The sequence below is a fragment of the Sapajus apella genome, unplaced genomic scaffold (assembly GCF_009761245.1).
Source record: "Sapajus apella isolate SASKATOON/1434 unplaced genomic scaffold, GSC_monkey_1.0 scaffold32, whole genome shotgun sequence".
Classification (NCBI taxonomy): Eukaryota; Metazoa; Chordata; class Mammalia; order Primates; family Cebidae; genus Sapajus; species Sapajus apella.
The window spans coordinates 20,341,107-20,348,000 of NW_022436972.1; the positions used below are offsets into that span (position 1 = coordinate 20,341,107).

Here is a 6,894-nt window from a genome sequence, read left to right on the forward strand (position 1 = left end):
TTCTTTCAAAAAAAAACCTAACTCCCTCCTTCATCATGAAAACACCATTTTTACTAGGAAGGAAGAAAAGTAATTGTGCCTTGTTTTTCTCTTCAAAGTGTCTCCTAGATAAGAGACTGTTAATGGCCGCTTGGCGCCACAAGAAAAGGCCATCAAATTTAAAACACTTGTCTTTTTGTAAAAACAGATAACTGCAAACAAAATCTTCACGATCATTCTCTATCTTGGCGCAAAGTATTTCAAAGATCCTCTCATTTTATGCAGCCCTCTCGCTGGTTTTTGTTGTTTTGTTTTTTGAGACAGAGTCTCACTCTGTCACCCAAGCTGGAGTGCAATGGCACAATCATGGTTCACTGCAGCCCCGACTTACTGGACTCAAGTGATCCTCCTGCCTTAGCCCCCCAGGTTGCTGGGACTACAGGTATGCACCACCACATCCAGTTAAATTTTTTTAAATTTAAGTAGAGATGAGATCTTGCTGTCTTGCCCAGGCTGGTCTCGAACTGCTGGGCTCAAGCAATCCTCTGATCCGGCTTCCCAAAGTGCTGGGATTACAGGCATGAGCCATCACATCCAGCCAGCTCTCTCACTTTTTACAATCAGATTAATAGCATCTGTCATCTCCTATAGCTCATTCTGCCCTTCTGACTTCAACTGCTCTGCAACACTAGTTTGCATGTGAGTTACTACCCAGCCAATCAATTTCCCAAGTGATATTACCTTCATACTGCTATCCAGCATCCTCTTTTAATTCCCGTGAAAGCTACCACTCCATCAAATGTCATTTTAAACAATTGTTCCATAAGAACACTGTTTCTTGTGGAGAAGTTATTTACAATTGAGAACACATCTTTCCTGGCATATTTTCTATAATTGCTTCACCAAATAACAGCACTGGTTGTGTTTTATTATCTAAGATTGTGCTTCCCCCAGCTGTAAAGCAAGCACTACTTGATTTGTTTCCATACTTGTTTCTTTAAAGTTTTCTCCGCATCTATCAGCAAAAGATCTATTTGCTAGCTAAAGATGAATATTCTTATTCAATCCTTCAAAAAGGATATTTTGACCGTGGTGTGAGCTAGCCACTGTTACAGGTGCTGAGGAAGTAATGAAGAAAATTCGGTTTTGGTGGACGTATGTTCCTATGAGCGACCACAATGAGCAAATTTTTTTAAAAATCTAACGTATATCAGGGTAAGTGCTCCAAAGGAACATTCAACAGGTTCTTGGGACAGGGAGTGAGAGCTTGAGCCATTTTAGATGATGAGGAAGATCTCTCTGAGGAGGTGAGGTCTGAGCAAAGGCCTGAATGTGTGGAGGGGTAAACTGTAAATTATCTGTATCTGGCAGAAGGCGCAGCAGTGCAGGGAGGACCCCTAGGCAGGAGTTTGCTGGGTGGGACTGACCCACGGGAGGCCAGTGTGGCTGGAAGCAGAGACAGATTGGGAAGTGGAAGGACCAGAGGACAGAAGGCAGCCTGGGAGAGGTCACGCAGGGCCTGAGGGCTAGGGTGAGGATGATGGATTTCATTCTGAGCAAGATAGGAAGCCAGTGTGGGGGGCTAATTTAGGTTTAAGAAGATTTAGATTTAAGAAGATCTCTCCAGCCTACTGTGGAGAAGAGACTGCAACATGGCAGGACAGGAACAAGGGACCAATTTCAGTTGTGCAGATGAGAGAGGGACTGAAATGCTGTTGATGAGAGAGTCAGACAGTAAAAGATTTGGACATATTTTGACATAGAACCCATGAGATTAGCTGACAGCTTTGGATATAGAATGAGAGAGAAAGAAGATAGGACACACATGCTTTTTAACATAAACACCTGAGGAAGGCAGCAGCCACATGAGGAGGAGGAGAAGGCTGAGGGAGAGACGAGCAGCAGCGTTCAAGAACTCACTTTGGACGCGTGAAGCTGCAGAAGACGAGAGATCCCGGGAAGATGTCGGGAAACCAGTGGCTTTCAAGAGTCAGGCATTACAGGGGAGGCATTTGGAATGGAATACAAATTTAGGACTTGTCAGTATATTAAAAGCCTCATCACTATAGTTTTTTTCGTGCATTATTTCAGCTGTATTTATTGCAGTAGGAAGAATAAGCATTTCCCGTGGTCATATGCACCTTTTTTTTTCTCACTACTAAGAAACCTCAAAAGAGGCATTTAAGCACTTTCCATTACACTAATTTACATTTTGAGAGATACTGCATTGAATAGTACATGATTTTAAGTCAGTTAAAAAAAGATTGCAGACATTTTTACTGTCTTTTTCAGAGCATAATGGATTCCACTCTTTTTAGACAAGATCTCAAGATGTAAGAGAGTTAGGTGAAGGCTTTCATTAGTGACCGTGGCTATAAACTTGTATTTATACATCTACTGAGTAACTTCACTGAAAAGGAGATAGTTCTGAAAGCAAAACTGTCGCTGTCGCCTTTTCTCTTGTATAGTCGTGTTTGCCTTATCATTACATTCAACCCACCCTCTCTTTGCCGACATCGTCTTAAACCACGTGCCCATTTTGCAATGACTGGTTGCATTAAGACTAGACAACATCAGCCATAAATCCACTTTGCCTGACACATGTAAACTGCCATCGATGATTGCAAAGTGTGACAAGGGAAAGGTGCCACCCTCCACCTCTTGAGGAATTTGGTTTTTCTCAGGACACTCCCCTTCCCTGTCAAGAAATGTAACCACTATTCAGTCTGTGTGAAGGGGCGAGTGCCTGTCCATGCATTATGTATTAGTGGACTGTAGAGCTTAATGTCTAACTTTTTAGAAAAGATAAATATAAATAGAAATTATAATATTTTCTTTTTTTTTTTTTGAGACAGGGTCCTACTCTGTCACCCAGGCTGGGGTGCAGTGGCATGATCTCAGCTCACTGTGGCGTCAGCATCCCAGGCTCAAATGGTCCTCTCGCCTCATCCTCCCAAGTAGCTGGGACCACAGGTGTGCGCCACCGCACCTGCCTGATTTTTGCACTTTTTGTAGAAATGGTGCAATGCTTTTTTCCACATCTCAGTGAATCACCTTCCGCATCCTTTGGAGCTCTGATTCAGTGCTCACCCTCCATCTAGTCCTTTTTACTGTCAAAGAAGGTGACAAATAAAGCTGCTACCGTGCCAGAATGAGGACTGGCCCCGGCTCCTGAGCAAAGAGGATTCCCATTAACACCCCGACTGTCACGCACCCCAGTGACACAGAAGAATGAAAGATGAAGTTCAGTTCCCGCACTATAAAAGAAAACATTAAAAAGCAAGTGTCTCTTGTTAAACTTTAAAGCATACCTATAGACCATGTAAAAATGAAAACTGCGCTAATTTGCTTTCCTGGGGTAATTGCTATTAAGTTGTTTTTGTAGGCTAACTGAAAAATAGTTTATTTTTACCTTTGTGGTCTTCTTAGTAAAACTGGCTACTCAAAGTGGATTAGGAACCTGAACTTCTTTCCTTAGGAAAATTTCATGCCTAATGTAAAAAAAAAAAAAGAGAGAGAGAGAGAGAAAATGATTTAGAAATTGTTTTATTTTTTATTTAATACTCTATCTGAAACTGAAAACTTTTGAGTTTTACTCAGCAGCAAAAAAGGCAATGTTCCCTCTTCAGAAACACTAAGTCAATATAAGGTAAAAGACGTTTATTTCTCAGTAAAACTGAGATTTGAGGAGGTGGCAAGAATGTGAATGACCCTCCTAAATTTGCTGGTGCCAATTCCTTGGCTGCTAATCAACACAGGCAGGTCCCTAAATAGAGGGCTACATGTCTAAGACACCCCTTTCTCTTTTTATTCACAGAAACCCAAACTGGAGAACATGTTCAGTGAAGCAACCAGGACTAAATCATTTGAAATGCATTAGCCAGCACGCGCTCCAAATTAACTCAACAACAGTCACATGTGTCTGGGGGATTCTTCCCTGAAAGGTGGCATGAGTTGATTGGACCCCGGGAGTAACGCCGCACAGCATGGCCCCAGATCTACTACTAACCACGCACTGCGCAGGGAAGGCTGCTTGTTACTAAGGCCTCTATGGAATCAGGGGGAACGGCCAACAAACCAGTGCAGAGCCTGCAAAAGTCAGACAGAAGGAGGATGAAACATGATTTGTTTTTTTCAAGAAGGAAAGACTCAGTTCATGTGGAAGAGTTTCCTTAAGGATAAAGGAAGTATCCAGAACCCACTCTGAGAAAGGGAGATGGCTTCATGCTTTCCTCTCCCACTCTCACACCTGCAGGAAAATCAGATTTCCTCATGGTCCTGTCATTTTCTCAGGCCTGAGAGGAGGGACACTTCCCCCCACACAGCCCCAGTCTCAGTGGCCCTAGCAAGACAAGAAACAGACTCCAGCTTCTGAGAGATTAGGTAGGACACTCATTCGGCCTGGTTCAGCTACTACCTTAGCTGTAGATTTTGAACAAGTTTCAAAAATGAATGAAAGTAGCTTTTTTATGAATCTGGGCCAGATCTCCTGCTTGCCCCTCCAGAGCTGCTCCCTGCCCTTGCCTGCCCCAGAAGGCTGACCGGTGAGCCCCTTTGGACTGCTGATGGACCCGTGCTCCTACCCATGCCCAAAAAGCAGAGAAAAGGGAGTGGTTATCAGAATGTGGAAGAAGAGAGGGAAAGAGACAGTGCCACCTTGAGAGAAGCAGTGCCTTCAGGTAAAAGGCCACTGCCAGCGATATGGACCGGAGACAGGGAAATGCTGGAGGAAGACGCTTCCTCAGCGAAGACGCCCCTCCAGCCTGGACACCTGTGGCCCTAAATGAGAACAGGCATTCCTGTTTTCACACCCAAAAAGTGGCCTTTTGGTCTGCCACGCCCCCTCTCCTGTGCCCATATAAACCCTGAACCCCAGGCTCCAGCTCAGACCAGCAGAGGTGGAGATGAGACAAGCAGATGAACAGCAGAACGACTCGGCAGAGAAAGAGAGCGGGGGGAACACCTGAACTCTGGAGGAGTTCAGCCACGGTGATCAGAGAGGAGTCTGGCTGCTGGACAGCCCACTCCAGGGGAAGATCATTCCCACTCCATTCCCCTCCTTCCAGCTCCCTATCTATCCTGCCGAGAGACACCCCCACCACGCAATAAAACCTTGCATTCATCCTTCAAGCCTGTGTGTGACCTGATGCTTCCGGGATGCTGGGCAAGAGCTCAGGATAAGGAAAGGTGTCACGCTGGCCCCCTGCCCTTGAGAAAAGGCAAAGGGTCCACTGAGCTGTTTAACACTTAAAGCCATCTGTGGATGGCAAGGCTGAGAGAATATGGTAACATTGGGGTTGCAGGCACCCACCCCAAGACACTACCATGGGACCAGTACCCAAAGCGCCCACCCTAGCCTCTGCACCTGCCCAACTGAGTGCTCTCCCTCCCGCAAGGGGTTTGAGCAGTGGTGGCAACCAAACAGGTCCTGTGAGGGGGATCAGGGAACTCTCCCGTTTTACCAGCCCACAGAGATGAAGACACCTCGGGGACAGTGGGGGGAGTCAGGCGATGTGTACCATGACTGCACCATCTTTCCACCCCCTGATCTCCTGTTGAGGGTTCCCACTGATCAAACCCAAGAAGCCAGAGGGGAAGAGAGCTCCTCAATGCTGCCAGTGTGCTGGAGCAAAGAGAGGAGCGCAGATGATCCAGGAGCAAATAGAAGACAACCAGCACAGTTCCCAAATGTGAGAAACTGATTACAGCAGAATCTACTTGAGGCACATTTTAAATATACGTCCGAATTCCTCAGACTCCCCCACTCCCAATTTCAGAGCTGGTATGTCAGGGTGGAACCGAAATAATTTATGTTTTAAAAAAATATGTATATATATCTTACGGCCAAGCGCAGTGGCTCACACCTGTAATCCCTGCACTCTGGAAGGCTGAGGCAGGTGGATCACCTGAGGTCAGGAGTTTGAGACCAGCCTGGCCAACATGGTGAAACCCTGTCTCTACTGAAAAACACAAAAATTAGCTGGATGTGATGGCTTGCATCTGTAATCCCAGCTACTCAGGAGGCTGAGGCAGGAGAATTGCTTGAACCCAGAAGTCAGAGGTTGCAGTGAGCCAAGATCATGCCACTGCACTCCAGCCTGGGCAACAGAGCAAGATTCCGTCTCAAAAAAAAAAAAAAAAAAAACCCTTAAATTATTCCAGTGCACAACTGTGTTTGGGATGTCTGGCCTTATGAGACACACAAATGACCTTCAAGATTTCAAAGCAGGTCCCATAATCCCTTCTCACCACAAAATCAGGCCCAACAAGACCATATCATCTTGGTCAGGTATAGTGGCTCATGTCTGTAATCCTAGCACTTTGGGAGGCCAAGGAAGGCAGATCACCTGAGGTCAGGAGTTCAAGACCAGTCTGGCCAACACAGTGAAAACCTATTTCTACTAAAAATACAAAAAATCAGCTGGGTGTGGTAATGCACACCTGTATTTCCAGCTACTTGGGAGACTGAGGCAGGAGAATTGCTTGAACCCAAGAGGTAAAAGTTATAGTGAGCTGAGATCGCCATTGTACTCCAGTGTGGGCAACAAGAGTGAAACTCCATGTGAAAAAAAAAAAAAAGAAATAATCTTCTATAAAGCAATTACATTTAGAAATATTCTAATGTCCTGTCTGGAGTGGCACTTATCAAAGAAACCTTACTTTCTATCCTTAAGTACTAACGCCTAGGACAGCTGAACCTAAGAATACATTTTGTTCACCTAAACTCATTATTGTCCTTTTACCCCCTGAGTAGAAAATATAAATAATAGCTCCAAAAGAAACACCCAGTTCCTTGAAAATGCTTCACAGGAAGCCAGTCTCTCAACTTGAGATAGTATCAGGCTCCAATGGCTAAAGGAGACCGTATTTCCACAGAGACCCTTCATTGACAAGGCGCACCATTCAGAAGTTTCA

General features: G+C 45.0%; 1 long non-coding RNA gene across 1 annotated transcript; it reads left to right on the forward strand.

Annotated features, from left to right (window-relative positions):
• The first annotated feature begins 280 nt into the window (after positions 1-280).
• On the forward strand, positions 281-4,323 carry LOC116562194. Its single transcript, XR_004273830.1, has 3 exons — positions 281-421; positions 2,835-2,952; positions 3,797-4,323. It is a non-coding gene; the product is annotated as an uncharacterized LOC116562194 (long non-coding RNA).
• Positions 4,324-6,894: the final 2,571 nt, after the last annotated feature.